We start from the raw sequence: 25,057 nt of genomic DNA, 5'->3' as shown, positions 1-25,057 counted from the left end.
TGCGCAGAATCCTCTCAAAAAGATAAAGAAGAAGTGGTACCATGACATATGTGGGCACACATCCTCGTTTAGAGAAAAGCATCCTCCCAAGATGGCTGAATGCGTTTATGCGTACTAGGCTTCAAAAGAAAGACGTGCAACTGTGAAACACTGCATTCTAAGTGAAAGAACACCTTACATGCAGGCCTTTCTTCTCCTACACAACAGTATTCAAAATTGGAATGTCGCCAGGGGTATCTGTAAGGACTGAGCTGTTTGGGTTCAATGAACGACAAATGCTGTATGTTTTTCTATCAGTGTGAACTGGGGGCAGTGGGCCAGACATAGATAGTATGTCATGTTAAAACACACTTGATGTGAAAAGATTTCTCATCATATTTGAACTGCATCAGAAATGATTAGTAAACGGTTCAAGGGAGTGGCCCAACCTAGACAATATTTGAAACACAATACAGAGTTCAATGTACAATTCATAATGTTTGTGTGTGGTTGTTAGCTTAAAACTATGAGGCTGTAGTGAATAGATCTAGGATCCTTATGTAAAAGGGGCTCCCATTTCTCAATGGTTTCATCATAAAACAAGCTTATAGAATAAAAATGTCTATATGGATTGAACCTTTATATTGATGTCACCACATGTTACAAGTCATCACCAAACTTGGCTCAGTATGCACATTACAATATTTGCATATAAATCTTCGCACAAACTTTTGAAACAATGATGGTTGAATTTGATGGTTTGGAGGTGGAACAGAACACCAAACGATTAAAACGCACAGCAAAAAATAAGAGGAACAAACATTAAAATTGTTATACACATAGGCATCCTAGGACAAACATATTAACAATTACCAACTCTCATCCACTGTTAAAAACAGCAACCTGTTTGGTAATTTCCTCAAATTCATTGAGTCCCTTTTGCACAGTGTCCAACAGGTGTATCCATTTGCATTCTCTCAGATTCGAAACTGTGAACGAGTCTCCCTCTCTGGGATTCCTAGGCACCTTTTCTAGGACCAACTGCTTGAGGCTATCAGCCGAATGGCCAACCTTGATGAATTGCTCCACTAAAGAGGCCCCTTGTGTCTAACAGTGTATCCTGCTACAGTGCTGTAAAATCCTGGCCTTTGCTTTCTGCATATTCTGGCCAACATCAGCTACACTGCATGGACATTTAGTTACGTAAATCACGTCAGTGCTGTTGCTTTTGGTATGTTTCCTCAACGTATACTTTTTTTCATGCAGAAATCCCTTTCTCTCAACAGTCAGGTCACATGCCTAACATTTCCCACATCAAAAATTTCCCAAATGGAGGGAAGGCACCATTGTGAGAATAAACCATTTGGGCTGGGTGTTTTCAATAAAGCACTTATGACATGACCCCTAACACTTTTGCCTTTCTTGAAAGTAAACAATGGTTTCTCTCTAGTCTCAAGTTCGTCACAAACCAGTCCCTATTGCTTGTTGATGATTTTCTTAATGTCATTGCTCCAGGTGCAAAAGGTGGTCACACATGTCATCCTTTCACTGTTCATGTCTGTTCTATCCCTGGGTTCCAACAAAGTCTCCCGTGGGCAATACCAAGATCTTTTTTGGGAGCCTTTACTAGTCATTTGGGGTACTCTCCGTCAATGAGGATGTCAGATTCACAAAAAAATTCTACCCGACAGGAGCAATTCCTTCGGATCCTCAGCAATTGGCTATATTGAAGATTGTCAAACAAACGCCTGGGGTGATGACTAGTGTACTGCAACAACTTGTTGCACTCAGTGGGCTTCAGAATAATGTAGTATGGAGTTTCTCATCTTCTACTCTAATGGTAATATCTACAAATCTAAATCTCTTGATTACTGTTTGATATAGTGAACTCTGTGTCTGTGGACCTGTTGTTCATCTACTGAAAATGTTTTTGCAGCGTGCCGATATAACGGCTCCAAATCATCAAAACATCATCAATATACCTTCGCCACAAAGCGATTTGTTCCAAAAACGTATTATTGACACAGTTAATTTTGGTACACTTGTATTTGTCTATATAGATATTTGCCATGTCCGGGGCAAATCCTACACTCAGCGCTACTCTCTGAGTTTAATAATAATACTCCTCAAAGAATATAAAAAAGGATTTAGTACTAGTTATGTTGAGTAGTTCCACTATGAACTCAGTGGGGACCTGTGTAGGCTGCTCTCTATGGTTAAGCAGTTCTCTGATTACTTCCAGTGCAGCTTGTTGAGGGATATTAGTGCACAGTGAGTTTATTTCCATTGTGACAAGGAGCTGTGTAGATGGCATAAAGGGATGATTCTCAATCAATTTGATGACATCAATGTGTCATGGATGTATGATTTGGTGGTACCGACCCAGGATTTCAAAAACAGGTCTATGTATTTACATAGTGGCTCTAAGATGGATCCACACCAAGACACAATGGAACAGCCAGGTAAATTTTCAAGTGTTTTATGTATCTTGGGGAGGGAATGAATAGTGGGCATCTGTTGGTGTGTTTAGTTAAGGTAATCAAATTCAAGCTCGCTCACAAAACCCTCCATAAGTCCTGTTTGAGTCAATTCTTTAATCAATTTAGGGACTTCCTCCATTGGGTCTGTTCTGAGTTTGAGGTAATTATCCTGAAACCCTTACTGTGATAGTACCTCTGCTTTGTAGTCTTCCACATTCTGTACCACGATTGTCCCCTCATTTATCTGATGGTTTTATTACAAATTCATTATTCCTTTTCAATGAATCAAGACTCATGTTTTCTTCCTTGCCGACGTTATATTGTACATACTCTTTTAACTAAGGAGCTGCATCATATCCCAGAGGACAACTTGCTTCAATTCTAGAACTATCTGGACAAAAATTGCACTAGAGGTGTAAAGGTGGAGAGTGTCCTGAGTTCAGTATCTTTTGCACTATTCTTGCAGGGAATCTTAGTAAAATAATGCCCTAATCTGACTTTCCTGAAAAATTTATGTAATTCCATTTTTGTATTAACAGTATTGGGAATAGTGGTGGGAACAAAAGAAAGGCTTTTGGATAGTATATCCTGTTCCCTTTTGGATGATACGTATTTGGAGAGGTCCATTACAGGTTGTATTTTTCAAGTTGTACCCTAGGCTTTACCACTTGTAATGCTGTCTGCTCATCTGTATTTTTCCATTGTTTTCCTGAGGATAGAATCTCACTGCTTGTCGGCTTCTGCCTCTGCCTCTCCCTCTGTTCCAGTCCTGGTCGCAACCCCTCCCCATGCTCCTACCTTGGTCCTTTCCTCTGGCCTTGTTGGACATCCATCTGTTTTCTCCTAAAAAATACCTTGTTGGGAATAGTCCTATATCTGATTCTGAATCCCTGAGTTGGTACCCGGTTGCTCACTTTCACTATCAGACCCACTAGCTCCAGAGGAATCTGAAAAAGTTGTGTACCTTTTCTGGATGGTCTTCCCTGTTAGTATATCTGCCTTGGTTGCCCTATTTATAATAATTGTCTTGGAGGTAGGGATACAACTTTTGTTGTAAAATTTGATATCCGTGGCTAGTTCGTCAAGCTTTCAAGACTAAGTGATATTATTCAAGTCTTGAATATTTTTTTTACGGGTTCACAGGGGCCTCTTTAGCATTTGTTAATGCATTGTCGTCAAATATATCCTTTTTGAGATCTGCTATCTCCTTCGTCAATTTCCAAACATAGTTCAGGTCTGTGTCCAAACCAATCACCACCCAGCGTCTGAAGCAGTTATTTGCCACAAAATTGAATATCTCTCTGAATTTGGGATCTTCTGTAAGTATCTCTGGCTCATTCTTTACATTTTTTACATACAATATTTATGGGATAATGTTGGATTTGAGAGATTTGGTCAAAAGATGCCCATGTAACCCAGTTCTCACCAATTTCTTTTCTAATTTTACCAATTTACTACAGTTTTCATGCAAGGAATCTCTAACCTGTGTACTAGTGGTATGAATGCATCTCATAGAGAAACTGAGTAAGGCATGTCTGAATGGGAAACCCTTTACTATAGTGAAGATTACATTAATAAATGAATCTAGGGTCAAGTTACTTCTTGTTTCTTAATTTCTACCACTACACCGGTTAGTGATACCTTTCATGAAAAACTGAGTACATTGAGGATCAAAGGGGTCAGAGTGCCCCTATCCCTGCACCTTTTATCTCTTTTTTTAATTTGCAGGACACATGACCTAAGATCCGGAGTTCCACGACAACAGCCGCAACATTTTTGTTCAAATTGTGGCCAGCAAATACCAGTTCAAGTTACTGCATGATGATTTTTCACTCATGAGACAAAATGGCCAATGGGGAAAAAAGTCCTCTCCGCCAATCGGAATGCTTAATTTTCTGAAACAACCATCTAACGGGATTCCCACGGGACACCCCATTTGATGAATCTTCAGAGAACTTTCTAAAAAAGATATTCATCCACCCCAGCTCCCTTCTGGAAAGTGTGGGGCTGCCCGCTGAAAAGAAGGCATGCGCACACAGTGTGGTTTTCCACCTGCTGATTCTGGTCCTTAAACTTCAAAGGATTCAGAACATGGCTGCTAAACTGGCCTTGTCTCGTCCACGTTCTTCCTCTTCATCGGCAGCCCTGGCCGACCTTCATTGGCTTCCAGTCCAACAGAGAATCGCATTTAAAGCTCTGTGCCTTGTTTTAGGGCCTTGCATGGACTGGGACCAGTACCCCTTCAGAGTCTCTTTTCCTGGTATCAGGCCACCAGACTTTTGAGATCCTCCTCGGCGTTCCTGGTAAGGGTCCCTAGGATAAACAGAGTGAGGATGGGCGGACGTGCTTTTAGCTTCACGGCCGCTAAGCTGTGGAATACTCTTCCTCTGGCACTGAGGAGTAGCCACGATCTGCTCACTTTTAAAAGGGACTTAAAAACCCACTTGTTCCCAAGAGTAATGTAGCTTTTTACAGATGGTTTGGATCGGTCTCAGCGCCAGGATGCCCTTTGGGTGACAGCAGCGCTCAACAAGCAATGAAATACATACATACATACCAAGTAAATCAATATTATTTTATTACTTTTTATATTTTTCCTTTGGCTTCACACTTGTTTACGAACAAATGTCCATAAAGTAGCCCGGCTAACTGAAATCACAGACAAGCGGATTACAACACCTTGCAAATACAACCCTTTGTAAATGTTCAACAATAAATAGTATCTCTTTGGAATGTCTTTATTTTCTACCTTAGAAATGCCCTTGACACACACATTGGATTTAATAAATAAACAAAGGAACTCGTTGTTCTGCTGACTCCATTTTTCAGGTGGGATATTTTTTGCTTCAGCTTAGTTTTAAAACTGGGATCAGCTGTTTTGCGCTCAGAGACTTCAACTAAAGGCATATTTTTCTTTAAAGTGTTTTTGAGTTTTACTCAAAGTGGTTTTGGAAAGAGTGGTCACTTTGAAAATACCTCTCTTGGCTACAACCTAAAATAGAAAGAACCCCTAATTACTTGAGCCAGTCCAATATTAACAGCAAACAAAAAGAGGCGCATTCATCTTAAGTGTATAAACCATATTTTTGAGTTCCTCGCTGAGATGTCAAATATAACTTCTAAATGCATATCATAAAATGCTTAGCTGCAGATATTGCCTTTAACTTTCTTTCTCCGGCTATTTCAGGTGACTGCTCTGCTGGATTAAAACTCTTAAAAGGATTTTGAACTCCTTTGCTTTCTTGAAGGGAGATGGTAAACTGTGGGAGAAGAGTCTTTGGAACACCTGCTTTGGGAAGCTATGGTGGAAGAGCAGAAGCAGTGAGAACTGGGTTAGTCTTGTAGTGTTAAAAAAGTTACCACATTTAAATGTATTACTATTTGACTTTACAAAGCTTTTTCTCCTATCAGTGCTGCGGCACAACAAATGCTTCTCTTTTGCTCTAAGTGGCATTTATAAGATGTCTTACGATATTGGGCAGACTGGACTGCACTCCAAGGAAACCTTTCTTCCTCTTTATAGGTTCTTACACCACTTCTCACCAAATCCTTCTTCTGTTTCCATGACTACTCAATGACCCTCTAGTCATTCTTCCTCAGGAATCTTGACTCAGCTGGATTGTGTTGCCCCTGTGATGCCCTCATTCTGTTATTAAAGTCAATGGGCCCGATTCACAAAAGTAATCTGAGACAATATCCTAACTTTATGACTTTCGGTATTCACAGAAGGCATTTAGGAGTACTAAAGTTAGGATTTTGTCTCAGTTAATCTTAAATGTTGGTCTTAAATTAAATTTAAGACAAACTTAAATTAAACTAAGACAAAATCCTAACTTTATGACTAGTATTTTGTCTCAGTTAAACTTAAGTTTGTCTTAAGTTTAACTTAAGACCAAACCTTAAGTTTAACTGAGACAAAATCCTAACTTTAGTACTCCTAAAAGCCTTCTGTGCATTCCGAAAGTCGTGAAGTTAGGATTTTGTCTCAGATTACTTTTGTGAATCGGGCCCATTGACTTTATTAACAGAATGAGGGCCCTTCCTGTTTTGAGTCATTCCTTTCAGCACATGAGGTGGTACCATCTTCCACACTTCCTGGACCCATTCATTCGTATCTTAGGGTAATTAGTTGAATACTCATCACTTCTGGATTGAACAACAATGAAACTGTCAGGATGTTTTTTCCTCTGGGTGCCACACCAAAAGACAATATGAAGAACAATGAAGATGTAGCAGGAAGTGCAAGCGTTGGCAAAACCAACAGCTCTCTAATGTGCACGCAACAAGTAATTCTACATACCTGTTCTTGCATTCGTTAGGATATTAAACCCAGGCCAATGCTTGATTAATTTACCACACCCAGATTTGCCTCCACTATCTTTGAATAGTAAATTAAAACAAAAATAAAAATGGCTGCCACGTCATTGCACATGCATGCACACACGTGTTGATGCATGCCTGCGCATGCATGTTTACGCAGGGAACACCGTAGCTTTAGCTATCTCTCTTGCCTTATGTTTCCAAAATATTGATTATAAAAATATATACATACATACCAGTGTTTTAGTCAGCCTTCTTCATTCATTGGTCTGTTCAAATGCCATTCACATTTCGCTTCCGCCCACTACCGAATGCAGCATGGAGCATTGGTTCAGCCCACTTTATCAATCGCTGTTTAGCGTTGTGAGTGAAGCCATTTTGCTTGATCTCTTGCTGCCTACAGTGCTTTAAATGGACCGGTACTAACCGGTACTGAGTACCAGCACTTCTTAGTTTTATCACTCTGAGTACTGGTACTTCTTTACTGCTGAGCAGAGTACCTGTGCTCTTGAAAGGGTAGGCTTATTGCGAGTGCTTGTGAGCACGAGTGGAACCTGCCTCTGACAGCCAACCCGCAGGCTTCTGCAGTCCTGATCTGAGCCCCAGCTGAGCTATTCAGCAGGGTTCACTTGCATAATGCCCGGGTGCTCACCATCACGCTGTGTTTGAAAGAGAAGGGTCCATTCAGACCTTGTGCTGTCATCACATTCACACTATCTAGTGCATTTGTGCAAACACAGGAATCAAGGCAGTCCACTGACATCACCAATTAAGAAAGCCATGGGAGTGGAAGAGTTTAAAATGGCTTGAATCATACCTGAGTATTTTGAGTGTCTGCTTATGCCTGTGTGTTTCCCTGCATGTGTATGCCTGTTTTTGAGAGAGAAGAGCGAAAGAGGGAGAGATTGTGACACTCAGCTGAGTTATTTTAAAGAAAATGTGTGGCACTTTGTGTGTGCATGTGTGTGCATGTCTGCTCAGCGACAAAGGTTCTTAAATAACTTAAAGGGAGAGTTAGTGGGTGAGTAAATGGAAGAATGGATGGGTGTGCAAGTAAAAAGCTTGATGGATGGATGAATGAAAGGATTGATGAGTGAAATAATGGATGGATGAGTGAGAGAGAGAGGGTGGATGATTGGATGGATGGACGTATGGATGGATAGATGGATGGTTGGAGAAGTGAAATAATTAATGGATGAATGAAAGGGAGGTAGGATGAATAAAATGGTGGATGGATGAGTGAAAGGGAGGATGGATGGAGTGAAAGTGTGGATGAAATGAAGGAGTAAAAGGGTTGATAGATGGATCAGCGAAAGGAGTGATGGATGAGTGAAAGGGTCAATAAAGATATGGATGAGTGAAAGGATGGATGGACAGGTTTGGAGATGGATAGATAGGTTTCGATATGGAATGGTAGACAGACGGAATGGTGAAAAACTGAATGATCAATGAACGACTAAATAGACAACAGAATGTAAAGGTTAAATAATGGATGTCAGCAGGTAAATGGTAGGGTGAAAGGATGAATATATATATAGATGGAAGAGACAATAAATCTCTTCTAGGCATGAAAATGATGAGTTGATTCATTTGCTTGGTGCCATATGAGCTTTGATTCGAAGTGGGGGTATATTAATTTTCTGACTACTCCGACAACAGCAATTTACAGTATGGCATTAAGAAGGTGCAATTATTACAAAACAAGGAATTCTTAACATATCATCACGTTTGACTTTTATTTTGTTTAATTAGTTAACCTATTTTGTTTATATAAACACATTTCTCATATGTTTTGGTATGTGCTGCAACTATTATAGAAGTCATTAAGTATCATTATAAAGCAAACACAAGGAGATGATGGACGGAGTGTTGAATCCTTTCAGACACTCACCCCCAGTCACAGATCTGGGTTGAATCCATCATCATTCTTTAGCTCACTCCGCCACCTCAGTTCAGACACAGCTATATGCAAATCAGTCTTGACCCTATGCATCATGGGAACAGTCCAGCCCGAACTGCCAAGCCAGGTCTTCCCTGAACTGGAAACAAGCATCCTGGGACTGGTTTCTGGGTAACGCCCTTCATCAGCCAGGCTAGCTTGAATCCAGTGGCAAAGTGAATCCAGTGGCAAAGTGAGCAAGGGACCCACATCTGGGCATACCCTGCCAACTGAGGGCAAACAAAGTAAACACAAGGAGATGAAACTTTTCAGACACTCACCTCCAGTCACAGATCTGGGTTGAATCCATCATCATTCTTTAGCTCACGTCCCCACCTCAGGTCAGACCCAGGTATATGCAAATGAGTCTTGACCCTGTGCCTCATGGGAACAGTCCCACCCGAACTGCCAAGCCAGGTCTTGCCTGAACCAGAAACAAGCATCCTGGGACCGGTTTCTGGGTAACACCCTTCATCAGCCAGGCTAGCTTGAATCCAGTGGCAAAGTGAGCAAGGGACCCCGTGCTCACCATGCCACTGGAGTCAAGCTATCCTGGCTGATGAGGGCTGAAAGCCCGAAACAGCTCCTAGGATGCTTGTTTCCAGTCCAGGGAGGACCCGGCCTGGCAGTTCGGGCTGGACTGTTCCCATTGGGAGCAGGGTCAAGACTGATTCGCATATGGCTGGGTCCAAACTGGAATGGCATGGTGAGCAAAAAAACAATGGATTTAGGCCCAGATCACTGTACTGGGGTGAATGTATGACATTGTTCTGCATTCTGTCCATCAATTGTTCTTTTTGCATTTGTCACTCCGAGTGGGACTAGTAAGCCCAGACCTGGATCCCATGCTCTCCATGCCACTGGAGTCAATCAATCCTGGCTGATGAGGGCTGAAAGCCCAAAACTGGTCCTAGGATGCTTGTTTCCAGTCCAGGGAGGATCTAACCTGGCAGTTCGGGCTGGACTGTTCCCATTGGGAGCAGGATCAAGACTGATTTGCATATGGCTGGGTCCAAAGTGGAAGGGCATGGTGAGCAAAAAAACGATGGATTTAGGCCCAGATCACTGTACTGGGGTGCATGTATGACTTTTTCTGCATTCTGTCCATCAATTGTTCTTTTTGCATTAAGTAACATCATGTCTTGCCCTTCGGCCCCTTAGCCCTGCTCACTCACCACGCCTCGAGCTCATATTAATGAGTACCTGCGCTTATTTTTTCCAATTAAAGCATTGGCTTCCACTAAAGGAGTACACTTCAGTGCAAGGTGCTGGCACGCCTGAGCAGCTGCGCCACGCCTTGATTTTGTATATGTTTTATGCGTTTACCAAATATAGAATATGCTTACAAAACATTACATGCTTGCCAAGGTCAGATCTATTGGCTGCAGCAGTGCTTGTTTTTAATCGTATCCAAACATTTCAGGTAGTCTGGATTCACAACCCTTTTAAGAATTCTGTATTTCATGTGAATAGCAGGTGATGTGAGGGGCTAGAATTATTTTACTTCCTGAAGGAGGGGGTGGCGTGAGTAGGTTCTCTAGAAGGTTTGAGTAAGGAAATGTATTAAAAAACAATATGGAGAGGTAAGAATTACATTTTTCTTCGGGACATTTCTGGGGGAAGTTTCAGAGTTAGAAAAGGGAAACTTTAACTAAAATATGAGAGAGTTGTCATTGCATCAGCCCCAGACTTGAAGAAGTCATGAAAGAGTATTGTTGTTCAATGCATGAACAGGAGGCTATAAATTTGATATCAGGGATGTCTATTAGGGATATCCAGATGTAGTGATCTGCTAGACACGTTCTAGTGTTCTAGCATAATCCCTATGTAACCAGCCACTCACAGAGGGCAGGCCTCTACACTCACCCCCCACCCATTTATAACAGGTGCCACCGGTCATATGACCTTGCCAATAAAAGGGACCAGGTGCTTGTGCCCTGGGCCAGTTCCAGTTAGTACAACTATGGGTCTGCGTCATTATTATGCCTGCCCTAAATTTAACAATGGCAATGAGTGGGTTGGACCTGCTCGCGTGCATGCGTGCAGTAGCTCCGAAGTGGGGCGAGGGGGAGAGTGTAGCTTGAGTATATGGCACCCATGCCAGCACGCTGCCCCCACCGGGTGAAACTGATGGGACCCATCGGTAAATGACCCTGCAGCAGCTGCATGCCATGAGCCAGTGCCAGAGCACCAACTAGTGGTTCCCCCTGAAGTAAGAGTGGAGGGCTGGCCTAAGCTCCTGCTGCTGTGGCCCAGTGAAGCAGGTGTGCACCAGGAAAAATGCCAGTGTACCTGCCAGGCATGAGGTGAGCCCGTGGTTTGGAACTGCCTGCCGGGTGGGATATTTATCTGTGAAAGAGTGAGGAGTACAGCAGCAGACAAAGGGAATCCTCGACGTATTAGGTGCAACAAACCCACATCTGAAGTGTAGTGTGACCAACCGTCCGTAAATCTCGCGGACCGTCCGTAATTTGGATCTCACGTCTGTTTTCCGTGACGATCCCTTTTACAGACGACTTTTGTCCGTAACTTTGGGCATTGGGGAACATCACTGTTCCCCTGCCAGAAGCCTCAGCTCCCTGATGGTGCCACCTCACACTCCTCTGAGCACAAGAGCAGCCCCACCCTCCCATCGTTATTCTGTTAGCGGCTGATTGCCACATACAGAATGACAATGGGCTAGTCTGTGCTTTTACTGCATGTGGTGGGCCTCCTGCAGCCTCGGTCTAGGGCAGGACATTCAGTCAGGTAGAAGAAATGAACAAAAACGCCCATGCTGCTAAGTGACAATCCAGATCATAAAAAGGTGGTGAAACAAGTTTTAAAAGAAGGCTTATGAGTCTTTCACGGTCTCATCATTTCACAACTGATGCATTTTCAATGTTATAGTCAACAAACCCATGGTTACTGCTTTTTTATTTTATGCAACTAGCAACCATTGACAAAGCCATTAGTTCTGGCTTGTGGGTGTAACAATACTTGTTGTGTTATATATCTCGATGCAATGAGAGAAGCAGCAAATTACCAGTCGGTGGCACACTATGCTAAGCACAGATTTTTAGCTTAGGTGTTTTAAGATATGCCCCTATTTACATCGAACACCACCTTTGGGGAGACCCCTAGTTTTTTCATCTCACTTAAAACCCTAGAAACAACACCATGTCATAGTGGCTGTGCATCATGCAAGACTCATGACTTACACCTTTTCGGATTGCCTATGTACAGGGGCATTGTGAGCCCTACCCCGCCCCACCCCTTGCTTTAGGAACTACAGCAGGGGTGAAGTCCTTGATGAGCCTCTGTGGTCTGCAACTCAGCAGACAAAGGCTCAGCTCATAGTTAATGTGAAAAGGTGTGTAAGTGAAGGTATGGATGGATTAGAGAAAGGGCGAATGGATGAATGATAGGGTGAATGGATGAATAATGAGAGAAAGGAAGAACGGATTAGTGAGTGGAAGGATGAATGAGAGAAAAGGTAAAAAGATGGATGTATGGGTGGAAGGGTAGATGGACGGGTAAAAGGATGGATGGATGAGTGACTTGATGGATAGATGAGTGAAAGGGTGGATGACAGGCGAGTGAATCGGTGGATGGATGAGTGACTTGATGGATGTATTGATGAATTGATAAGTGAAAGGGTGAATGGGTGAATGGATGGATTGATGAGTGAAAGGGTGGATGTTAGTCTGGATGAGTGAGTTAAAGAGAGGCTGGATGGACAGAAGGGTGAATAAATGAGTGAAGGAGTGAAAGGGTGGATGGATGAGAGAAAGGATGGATGGATGAGTGAAGGAGTGAAGGTGGATGGATGAGTGAAAGGATGGATGGATGAGTGAAGGAGGGAAAGGGTGGATGGATGAGAGAAAGGGTGGATGGATGATTGAAAGGATGGATAAGTGATAGGGTCAATGGATGGATTCATGAATGGATGATTAGATGGATGGGTGGATGGAAGGAAGGATGGATGGCTAAATGAATGGATAAATAATGAGATAAAGGACGGACGGATTAGTGAGTGGAAGGATGGATGAGAGAAAACGTAATAGATGGATGGATGGGTGGAAGGGTAGATTGATGGGTAAAAGGATGGATGGATGAGTGAAAGGATGGATAGATGAATAAAAGGGTGGATGACAGGCGATTGAATGGGTGGATGGATGAGTGACTTGATGGATGGATTGATGAATTGATAAGTGAAAGGATGAATGGATGGATTGATTGATGAGTGAAAGGGTGGATGTTAGGCTGGATAAGTGAGTTAAAGAGAGGCTGGGTGGACAGAAGGGTGGATAGATGAGTGAAGGAGTGAAAGGGTGGATGGATGAGAGAAAGGATGGATGGATGAGTGAAGAGGTGAAAGGGTGGATGGGTGAGAGAAAGGGTGAATGGATGAGTGAAAGGATGGATGAGTGATAGGGTCAATGGATGGATATATGAATGGATGAGGAGATGGATGGGTGGATGGATGACTAAATGGAAAGGGGATGGAGAGGGAAAGGGAGGATGGATGGATGGATGACTGAAAGGGTGAATGGGTGGAAGGATGAGTGACTGGGTGGATGAATGAGTAAGTGAAAGGATGGCTGAAAGGGTAGATGGCTGGATGGATGAGTGAAAGGATGGACGAGTGGAAGAGTGGATGGATGAGTGCACTGGTGGATAAGGTGAAAGGATGAATGGAGGGGTGGATGAGTGAAAGGGTGGATGGATGAGTGGAATGATGGATGGCTGGAAGGATAGATGATGGATAGGTTTGCAAATAGTTAAATAATAATATGGATGGGCACACAGATGAAAGGACAGAATGAATGGTGAAAGACTGAATGATAGATGAAAGAATGATTACACCTTGTAACCCCCATTATCTTAAGTACATTTCCCTTTAGATTGAATTTCACATTTATATCAGTCATTTTCTCTATATAATATGTGTGTGATGTATCGCACTCCGACACCCTGTCCTACATACTTAGTTTGAGCAGCACTATAAAAGAAATTAAATAGACATGAGAGAGGGTCTATGTCAAGAGGAGGGTCACCATTGACGGGTGGTAACAAGGCCAGACTGGCCGGACCGGGCATCGGGCGTTCCCTGGGAGCTGGAAAGGTTGGGGCGGTTTTGTTACCACAAAAAGACCTGAATATTTGCACAAAGTTGCGCGCATACAGAAAAACCATGAAGTGCACAATTGTCTCAACCTAATATAAACTCCATTACACTTGTACTTAACTGATTGTCTATTTACTACTTGTATACTATTGCGCGACCTCTTCTGATGTGTCTGTAAAACTTACCTTTTGAATTTTGACCTCCGGTCCTGAATTTTTGTCCTGAATGTTGACCCATTGTCCTGAATTTTTACACTCACCTTCCTGAATTTGCACCCATGCCCGTTGGTCACCCTACTGAAGTGGCTGCAAGGGCAGAGGACTGGCTGCCGGCAGAGTGACATGGCACTCTGCCCGATATAGGATGTAAAAAGCACAGCGCGGCCCACAGTATCGTGGAGGTATCCGCAGAGAGGAACCCGCATCTCCAGTACAGCTGCCGTGGCCACTTGAAGCAACTCTAGCACCATCTATCGGTCGCCCATGTACACCGCATCTCAATAGTGACTTGTGTGAGGCAGTCTGCACAAATCAAACCCCGCACAGTTATGCAAATGTAAAACATGTGTTCCTGCACCAGTAGTGCCACTCACCTGGTCTTAAGTGCACCACGTGGTGCGTTGGAACTAAAGAGGCCTCTGAAGTGCAAAACAACTTTGAAAGAGCACAAGCCACCCAGCAAGAACTTACAGAGCCCCCTGTGCCTAAATTTCCAGCGCCTCTGCATCAAGGAGAATGCCGTGGCCAGAACGTATAGTGGGCTGCAGCATCACCTAGTGCCAGCCCTTTGCACCAGGCCTCACCCCCAGCACAGAAGCCAGGACGATTGTGTAGCGCAACACCCTCTGAAGTAACGGGGCCGGGCGCAGCACTAAAGAACGGCACACCACACATAGCACTCTTGGTGGCATGAAGACCCCGAGTGGTCTTCCGGCGTTTATTTATCTCCTCGGGACGAGCCCGCCCTGTGGAGTGCATGCTGTAGCTACATTGTATGGAAGAGCCCGGACGGCTATCTGCTGATTGCTGCAAGAGAAAGCAGCTCGTGGAGGGGCCCAGCAAGACTAAAACAGCTGCCACAAGTGAAGTATTTACATGCTGATAGGTGTTTGAGTGGCGAAGGTGAAAGGACTTAAAGATAAAAGTTAAACTGTAATCCCACTCCCGCACCATGTGAAGTAGCTGCAGCACCCCCGCATGGCCGCTCACCCCACTACACCCCAACAAAGGCCACAGCTCCAGGGCAAAAGTCTGCTAACCCCTGCAAAGGACCCCTGCAAAGAGCCCTTGCCAAGAGAGCTGCCAGGAGTACAGTGAAAACCACATGCAGCCGTGCCTAACAAAAACGAATGTTCACAATGTGTAAGCAACTGGTGCTCATGTAAAGCACTCTGATACCTGATACCTTCAGGTCAAGTTTGCGCTATATAAATTACACAAAAGAAAAAAAAAGCCACGAAACGTCCAGTGTGAAACACTCAGCACAGCTGCAAGAGACCGAAAGCCCCAAGCAGCCCAGCCAAAAAGCTCAAACCCCACCAAAGGCATGAGGAGAATGAGCTCCGTGTGCACGCCCCCAGTGGCTGTCGGATGCCACCGCAAGTGAAAGGATAGCTCCACACGCCCCCAGTGGTGAAGGCCCACCACTGCAAGTCAGGAGAACGAGCACGCCAAGCGCCAGAAGATGAGGGCCATGAAGAAGGATGGATATCGCAAAGTCAGAGGTGCTCAGAGGGCTGCACCCAGAAATCTTACAGCAGGGCAGGATCCCTGGGAGAGAGAGAGAGAGAGACAGAGGGAGCCCTCTGAGAGTAAGAAGTAGAGGCCACACCAGCAGGCTACCCCAGCACAGAAAGGCCACTGTTGGCCCACCAAGCATGTCACACTGAGTGACTGACAGTGACAAGTTAGACTATGTTTATTTCTTTTCAATAAAGTTTGGAAGGGATGTAGTGGTCTGCTGGACACGTTCTACTGTTCCAGTATAATGCTCATGTAATCAGTCGCTCCCAAAGGGTTGGCCTCTACACTCATCCCATACCAATCCATCACAGGTGTCAAGGGGCCGGGCGCACGTGCCCTCAGACAGTTCCAGTTAGTACAACTATGCGACTGTGTCATTATTATGCCTGCATGAGAGCATGGGTCCCTAAACCTTACACCAGGTGAGCAGCCGCTATCCCTCCTTGGCCTTTGCTACCTCTGCCAGTTCCCTAGCTACCCCTGGTCTCAGAGGTCACAAAGCAAGTAGAAGATGGAAAAGACAGACAGTAAACCTGTGCCATTTGTAATTACCTGTGGGAGCTGGAACCGGTGGCACAAGTGCCAGCAACAGCCCTCTGTCTTCATAAATCAGCCTCCAGGGGCTCAGGCCACCGGGGAAATGCCCGATGGAATAGAAAAGCAGTCCGGCCACGGACACCCGCCATTCATCAGTAGCAATTCAGAGCCCGGCACATATATATTGTCAGGTCACAAGTCCTAAAAAAAGAAGTGGGGGGACTAAACTAGTTAATCAGTATGCAAGTGCCATCACTGCGCATGACATCAGGGTGCGTGACATCACGGCATGTGACATTACACAAAGTGGCATCATAAGAAGTGACATCAGATCTTAAGCCCTCACATATATGTTTAACATGTCTATCATGAGTACATTGGAGCACATTTCCAGTATACAGGGAAACCCTCCTGAAGACTCACACTTTTGTAAGCTTCACATGAATCAATTTAAGCCTTTTGTCAGTGTAAAGCTTTTGTAGTAAGAGGATCAAGAGACAAGAAGGTAGGTTCTAGGCGTATTTATTAGTAGCTCTCCAAGCAGACGGGGATCCCTGTCTGCCGTCCGTCTCAACTGCCTCACAGGAATGGCCTGTCACCGCAGAACCTTAAAGAGGATTCCGACAGTAAACATTCCAACCCCACGAGACACGGTAAGACGACCGAGGACAAGTACAACATATCCCCATTCGTCATAACAAATGAAACAACAGAAAAGAACAGAAGATAAAACAAGCAAAGCAAAACATTGGAAATAAACATGAAATAAATCCATATATAATGCATAAAAACAAACTTGGAATAAAACATATACATCACGTATAATATCACATACTTCAATAGAAATGCAAATATTTTAAGTCATAACAAAGTCATCAAATTTTCTTGGTACTTGGCGCAACCTGGCAGGTAAATGTTGCTTGATAACAACATCACTAACACAACCACCCACCCCCTTGCTTTTGACAACAGGAGGTGAGACAACCTTCAAATGAGATAAATCGTAATTTTTCTTGTACAAAGCTAGCCTTCGAAAATTCAATTTCTGACCATTTTCTAGAACCACATGCCATTTATGAACTTCTTTTACTTTCATAGGGTCAGAAAATGTATTCGGACCACTCTCTCTTTTACCACACTTAATTTTGATTAAGTCACCAACCTCAATGTTACCAAAACGTTTTGTTTTTGTAACTGTAGTGTCACATTCATGCATCCAAAAAGGTGTCAATTTAGCTTTTGGTAATCTGCCTCTCATTCGCATAAAAGGTATTTCGCCAGTAATGCTATGCACAGTGGTGTTGTGGGCCCACACCATATCTTGGACACACTTTTGAACATTCTGCCGTCCTTGTATAGCCAATTGAATTGCACCCTTAATCACTCTATTCATACGTTCTACTATACCATTTCCCTGAGGGTTGTACAGTGAAGTGCACATGTGTTTTATACCATTATGCTGAAGGAAATTGCGCATAACATAAGAGGTCAATTGCGTGCCATTATCAGTGTTTAGGGTGTGTGGAAAACCTTCTCTCATAAAGATAGAGTTAAGACTTTCAAAGACTGTAAGAGTAGTGATATTTCTTAAAATCTTTACCTCAAGCCATCTGGAAAAAACATCCACCAAAACCATACCAAAACGCAAATCACCAGAAACAAATTCTAATGGACCAATAAAATCAAGGCAGACTTTTTCCCAAGGTAGACCATCACTGCTAGTAATAGACCCCATACATTTGGAATTGATTTTTAATCGTTTCTCACTGTCTCTACACAAGGAACAATTTTCAACCCATTGTTTGATGTCTTCATCAAGGCCTGGCCACCAAAATTGACTTTTTAAACATTTAGTAGTGTTGATTTGCCCAAGATGTCCTTCGTGAGCTAGAAAAAATAACTTCTTTCTGAGAGTACTTGGAGGAATAAATTTCTCGCCCCTTAAAATGAAATCATCAGAAACTCCAATGCTGAGTTCTTCTTGTAACTTAACATAAGTGCGTAAGGAAGGTTTCACTAAGCCTTCACGTTTCCATCCTAAATGAATATAACTAGCTAATTCACAATAGTCAGAGTCATTAATAGCAGCTTGATGCCATTCTTTTTTAGAAATGGATTTGAACTCATCCACACCTACATCTTCAATGCTGGCCACGAAAACAAATTACTTCATCAACAAAATTAAAAACATCTTTCTCTGGTAACGGAAGTCTTGATAAGCAGTTTGCCTGAACATTTTTCCAACCAGTAATATATTCTGTTTTATAAGTAAACTCCTGTCGTTTTGATGCAAACCTCATCAAACGAGGTAAACCTTTATCGGCACCACCCGGGCTGAGAATTCTAATAAAAGTTTTATGATCAGTTCTGAGAGTAAAGTGGTTTCCCCAAATATATGTTCGAAAATAATGCACACCGCAAGCTGCAGCCGGAGCCTCACGCTCAATAACTGCATAGTTTGTTCAGAACTATTGAGTGTACGTGAATAAAACGCAGCAGGTTTCTCAACACCCATTTTGTATTGAGACAAAACTGCACCAATCCCGTGAGCACTGGCATCAACAGTAATGAAAGTGTCTTTACCAGAATCAAATTGTGTAAGAATACTAGCACTGATAATTTCGCTTTTGATATTCTTAACAGCATTTTCTTGCAGAGTATCCCAGATAAATGGTGCCCCTTTCCTCAACAATTGCCTTAAAGCCTCAGTTTTGTGTGCAAAGTTATCTACAAACGTTGAATAATACTCTATTAGCCCCATGAAGGACTTTAATTGTTCTTTTGTGTTAGGTGTGGCTACTTCTCTGATGGCATGTAACAAATCATCTTTTGGTTGCACACCTGCTTCGGAAATGGTGTACCCTAAATAATCTACTTGTTTGGCTAAGAACAAACATTTATCTTTCCTTAATGTAATGCCAACAGTGTGTAGTGAATCCAAAACATTATCCAATGTAACATTGTGTTTAGCAAGATTTTTACCAGTGATGAGAATATCGTCTTGAAAATAATGAACATTGGTGAAGTTTTTAAGAATGTGATGCATCATACGTTGGAATACGCTAGCAGCTGAGGCTAGGCCGAAAGGTAATCTTTTGAATTTAAATACTCCTTCCAACGTAAGAAAAACTGTTAATTATCTAGAGTTAGGATGCAAAACAACCTGATGATAGGCTGATCTTAGATCAAGTTTTGAAAATAAATTTGCCTTATCCATTAGTAAAACCATTTCAGAAATGTTAGGGAGGGGAAAACTATCAACGATGATGTTTTGATTTAGGGATCTAAGGTCCACACAAAAACCAAGTTTGCCATCCTTTTTTTTAGTGACGACAATCGGAGAAAGACATTCCGAGACTTCAATCTGTTCAATAATATCTTGCTTTTGCATATCAAGCAACATTTCTTTGACTTCCTCACGGACCGAAATGGGAATTTTCCTGAGGAGATGTCTGACATGAATGGCATCCTTCTTAAGTTTTATTTCATGTTTGTACCCTGACAATTTCCCTAATTCAAGACGAAAATATTTTGAAATTTAGATAAAATAGAATCAAAACTGGGATAATCTTCAATGACCAATACATGCTCAGAAGATCTAGGATCAATGATTATGTGTAAGTCATGTTGTTGTGTCCATCCTAGAATTGCCAGTCCATCATCTGAAACATAAACTTTGCCAGTAGCATTTCTCCCTTTAAATTCAAATTTGGTTTCCAGAACACCTTTAATATCAATGATTTCACCACTATAGCCCTTAGGAGAGACGTCGGGAAGAGATAATGTATAATCAGGCCAACATTCTTTAAAAATACGAAAAGGAATTATGGTAAGCATAGAGCCGGGATCAACCAAAAGGGGTAGAGACACCATTCAAAGTGAATGTTGAATTAGGTCTTTGTAAGGTACCAGTAACACTATCTTCAATACATAAAGACATCTCAGAAGAAATGGTTTCATCATCAACATTGCAACTCTGTTCTTTCTAGAGTTATTACAAACAGCACTTAGATGACCCTTTTTTCCGCACCTCTTACAAGACTTATCCCTTGCAAAACATCCAGCAAAGTCTGCAGCATGATTTACACTATCACATCTATAACATGCCTTGAATTTGATTTTGCAGTCACTAGATGTTCTTGGTTTTGACTTCAAAGGTTGCTTAGCTTTCACATCAGAATTGACAGATGAATCTTTCTTGGAAATGACGTTTACAGATTCTTCTTTCTTAAGTTCCAAAGAACGCATTTCTTGCATGCATTTGTCAGATTCTTCTACTACTTTAGCAATGGTGATCGCTTCAAGTAAAGAAAGATTTTTTTGCAGCCCATAATTTTTCTTGCATTCTCTTATTTTTACACTGCACGATGAGTTTGTCACAAATTAATTGGTCAGACATGTTGCCGAAATCACATTTTAGAGCTAACTCTCTCAATCGGGTAACCATTTGATCCACAGATTCATTGCCTTTTTGAGGAATAGTGTAAAATGTATGACGTTGCATGACAATGTTAACTTGTTTCCCAAAATATTTTGCTAGTCTTTGCTTAGCTTCGATGAAAGGGTTATCAATGGATTCACCATCAGCACCAATGATTTCTGGTAGGAATTTGAAGGCATGTTGACCAGCTTTGCCGAAAGAGTTTATTAAAATGGCTTTTTTTCTAGATGCTTGGAATCTGAGACCATCTATAGCTTCCAAATAATTTTCAAAAATGCCAATTCACTCTTCCCATTCAATATCAGGTGTATGCCTTCAGCTAAAAATGAAGGTGGAGGAGTAATGGTTTGTGAAGCTGCCATAATAATAAAAAATAATATATATAAATAAATTATGACGCCAGTAAAGTGAGTGATTGAACAAACAAGTAAGTAGTGCAAGGCGTGTATTCAATATAAAGTGGAAGCTGGTATAAAATGCACGACGAAAAGGGTTTATGAATTAGTATGGTGTGCAAATCACCGTGAATAATTAAGCCAATGGTAATTTGCTGAATAGGTGTGCAAATCACAGTAAGTAATGAAGCCAATGGTAATTTGCTGAATAGGTGTGCAAATCACCCTGAATAATGAAGCCAATGGTAATTTGCTGAACAGGTGTGCAAATCACCGTGAATAATACATTTGGTTGTGAATTGCTGAGGTGTGCAAATCACAGTTGATGATGGAACTATTGTACAAAGAAAAGCTTCTGAAGTGCAATCTGCTAGTAAGGTGTGCAGATCACCGTATGTAGAGTTCAGCGTAATTATTGAAATAATGTGCTGACAGTCAATTGTAAAACGGCATTTCAGTCGCTTTTAACAACAAGCATTTACAATGCAATGGTTTCGCCTTTGGAAAAGTTAGAGCTATTGGCATTGTAAATGACAAAATTTGTATTTATGTGTTGGTTTTGAAAACAGATAAATAAATGGCATTGTCATTTACATTGCCATTAGCTTAATCTTAACTGCAATCTTAACCATTTCAACAGACTGAAAAGCCTAAATGCAAAGGGCCTATCCTTTCTCGAGTGAATGCTTCACTGCCATCCATGCATGCCAAAAAAGTCCTGTGTGCGAAATCTTGCCTCATTACTCTATAGGGAATGATTCCTTTTTTATAGGATCTGAAACCTGAATAGCTAGACTAGTGATCATATATTTCTTCAAAGTAATATTGGTTGTGAGAACATCGGGACAATCCGAATAGGAGCTGGAGGGACATCCCCATCCTTCTGGGGGATAAAGCTTCAGTCAACTTGTAATGAGCCCCTTAACCAGCTAAGCCAACACTCTAGACAAAACAGAAATACGACTTGTGACAGGGAGAAAGAACTAAGACGTAAAGGATACAGACAACTGCGTAACCAGAAATCCATTGCCTTCTGCATGAAACAGCCCAGAGCTAGATCAGCTATGAAAAGCACATGCCTTTGCAAGTGACTACATGTCCCCTCATTTGGTGGCAGTTCTAGATTTGAGCCCTTCTAGGCACTTTCTTGGCTATCATGCAACACAAGACCAGTAAAATCCATAAAGAGAGTCTATTGCATGACTCCTTCCTCCTCCAATGAAATTCTCTTTAAGACGTGAATTCAGTCCCAGGAAGGTGATGCCTAAAAGTGGTTTGTGGTTATGCAGATGCTCATACTAACTGCTTTGCCTTCTAGGGCTGACGCAGGACCTCTCACAGAGCCCCATTCACCCACCAGCCTCTCACAATGAACGTATGTGAGTGGTGGGGTCACTAAGATCACCCCAATATCGCTCGTCAAAAGAGGTGACAGGAGTTACCGTTTCTGTTAGCCTACTACCTGCAACTCCTGGAAGCAACGAACTGCGGGAGGACTACACAGCGGTGTTCTTAATCAGATACCACGAAGTTTACAATAAGTATCTTCTCCCAGGAAGGTTCTGGTAGACAGAGGTGGAAAGTTAATCCCACAATACAACAAGCGAGCTCCGCACTGCTGCACTCACCACAGAAGTCCCCGGTCACCGCCGTGCTCAGCCGACGCTCTGATACGGCAACTCCTCTCTGTTGGCGACCTCCCGCCACTCCGGCCCAGAGGCCCGCACAGCCGCCGGAGGAGCTGCAGATCGGTCGTTTTCTGTTTTATATAAAGTGCTGCATTAGCTTGGACGTTGCTATGCTATACAAAACCGTGTTACAGGTACATACATAAAAATACAACCTTTACCTCGTCTGTCAAAGATCTTTGCTGCGCGACAGGCTTTCTAGGATGCAACACTGCCGGTGTGGATGAATAGTATCCTTGATGCTAAGTAGGTTAATGCTTCAGGAGAGGCAGGTATAATATCCTGTAAACAGCGATAGGTGTCATCTCCTCTCCGTGAGAAACAGAAGCACTTGTTATGTTGCAAAAGCAGTTTCAAAACTGGAAAAGTCAGAGCCATGGCATGACGTCAGATCAACTATACGAGCAGTACGCCTATTCCAGACAAGCAGCTGAGCTTCTTTTGACCAACCTACCTTTACTTCATGCCAACGTTGCAAATTCCTTTGGAATATTGCAAATGAGTTAATGGGAGGATATTTTGAGCTTAAATATTCCTTTCCTGGCCATCATGTCCTAGTATTCTGGCAGCAGAATGAGACAGTTAGTGGTTCCTTAAGTGGATCATTAGAGGCAAGATAAGTGCACCAATGTTATGGTTCAATTCACCAGCAAACTGCCATGTTGTGTGCCCGCTAAACCTACTTGGAGTGCTGTTTCACTACACATAAGCTACAGTGTTCTTTTAAACCTACGTAACTTTTCCGATTCCAGAGCTCCCCACAAAATATTATTTCTGAATGCTGCATGCGTTCCTGGAGTGCAGCCCCCAGCTGTTTTATCGACTCACCTGACTTCCCAAGTCCCATTTCAACAGACTGAAAAGCCTGGTGTCCGGCGGACACCAGCCCAAATACGGCTGTGGGGTGCCGATAGGAGAGGGGACTGGGAGGGGGGGCAGAGGATCGGGTGCAAGCGAGCTCCTCACTGCTTGGTGCCGGTAGGAGAGGGGAGTGAGGGGGGTGGGGGGGGCAGAGGATCAGGTGCAAGCGAGCTCCGCACTGCTTGCTGCCGGTAGGAGAGGGGGGGTGCAGACTCACCACGATAGCAGCTCCGGCCAGCAATGTCCCGACGGCCGATTTTGATGCTATGGAGACTCTGGTGGTCCGCGGCTGTGTGGTTTGTGCCTCTCATCTGGAAGAAGGGAGCCATAAGGATGCCGCCGAAGACAGTTTCCTGGGGAGAACGGAACATCTCCAGCATCCGCTCAGCCCAAGCTTCATGAAAAAATGGCGGCCGCAAACGTCAGGCAAAAAAAAAAAGTAAACACCCACAATGGGCCCACCTCTTCGTGACGGCAAAAAAAGGGGCGGAATGAGTAAAAATGGCAGGAACGCCCTCGAATCTGCTCGCAGAATGACGAGCAGATCTCTCTTCCAATGGCTAGCCTCCATTTATGGAGCTAGCCAATGGAAAGAGAGGGTGGGACAACACACACATACTGTAAACATTAGATTTCGCCTGCGCCGAAAAGCTGCGCGGTGCGCAGCTTTCGACAGGCGAAACCTAAAAACGAGAAAGAGATGCAACAAAATGGAGTCACGTCGACGTGCTGACCTACGTAGTCAGGCTCAGCATCTTTCTTGTAACTTAGCAACCATGGGAACGCGAGCATGAGCAGCTTGAGCGTGTGGAGGATTTTGGCACGAGCGTACAAAGCTCAATCGCGCAGTAGTGGAAAAGTCGAAAGTAAATAGCCGCATTGGCCGGAAATAAATAATTACAGTACCTCAGTTGAGCAAACGGATTACCAGCGATGAAGTGTGGTGATTGTTGCTCGTTGAAGGTTTGGCGTAACGCTTGGACTAAGTGTGCTGCATCCGTGAGTTCATCCGCTGCTAATGGAGAGCCGAAGGAGACAGGAATGCAGGCAAACATCGCCAAAATGTAGTAAGAGGACCAGGAGACGAGAAGGTAGGTTCTAGGCGTATTTATTAGTAGCTCTCCGAGCAGACGGGGATCCCTGCCTGCTGTCCGTCTCAAACGCCTCACAGGGTTGGCCTGTCACCGCAGAACCTTAAAGAGGATTCCGACAGTAAACATTCCAACCCCACGAGACACGGTAAGATGACCGAGGACAAGTACAACAGATTCCTCTACCCATAGTGCTTTACAAGAAAAAAATGATATTTAAATCAATTCAATGCCTCCTCAGGCATAGTAGGCACTATATAAATGCTATTTATGTGTGTTAATACTGGGAAAGACCTACATATCTGACATTCTTACAGTGCATGCATATCTCCCTAATAGAGCCTGAACAAAGTGAAAAGCTGCCTCTCTTTTAAGTATCTGTGAAGTGCTAACAAGGTGTGAGCCTTTGTTTCCCCTCTGCTGCATTTGCTTCTACATGTGAGGCTACTGACTGCTGCCAGCCAGGAGACTCCA

The 25,057-nt window shown here is 43.1% G+C and overlaps 1 long non-coding RNA gene across 2 annotated transcripts in view; it reads right to left on the bottom strand.

The window, feature by feature from the left end:
* The window catches only part of LOC144785985 (uncharacterized), a 207,664-nt gene that overhangs the window by 18,834 nt on the left and 163,773 nt on the right, over window positions 1-25,057 (bottom strand). Inside the window, exon 5 of one of the 2 annotated variants that reach the window (XR_013602071.1) lies at window positions 5,282-5,758. The exons of the other annotated variant lie outside the window; for it this stretch is intronic. This is a non-coding gene — a long non-coding RNA (uncharacterized LOC144785985). Of the gene's footprint in view, window positions 1-5,281; window positions 5,759-25,057 lie in introns of those variants that run through there. 2 annotated transcript variants of the gene reach the window in all.

Source organism: Lissotriton helveticus, chromosome 10, assembly GCF_964261635.1.
Source record: "Lissotriton helveticus chromosome 10, aLisHel1.1, whole genome shotgun sequence".
NCBI lineage: Eukaryota > Metazoa > Chordata > Amphibia > Caudata > Salamandridae > Lissotriton > Lissotriton helveticus.
This window is presented reverse-complemented; position numbering and strand designations above follow the sequence as displayed.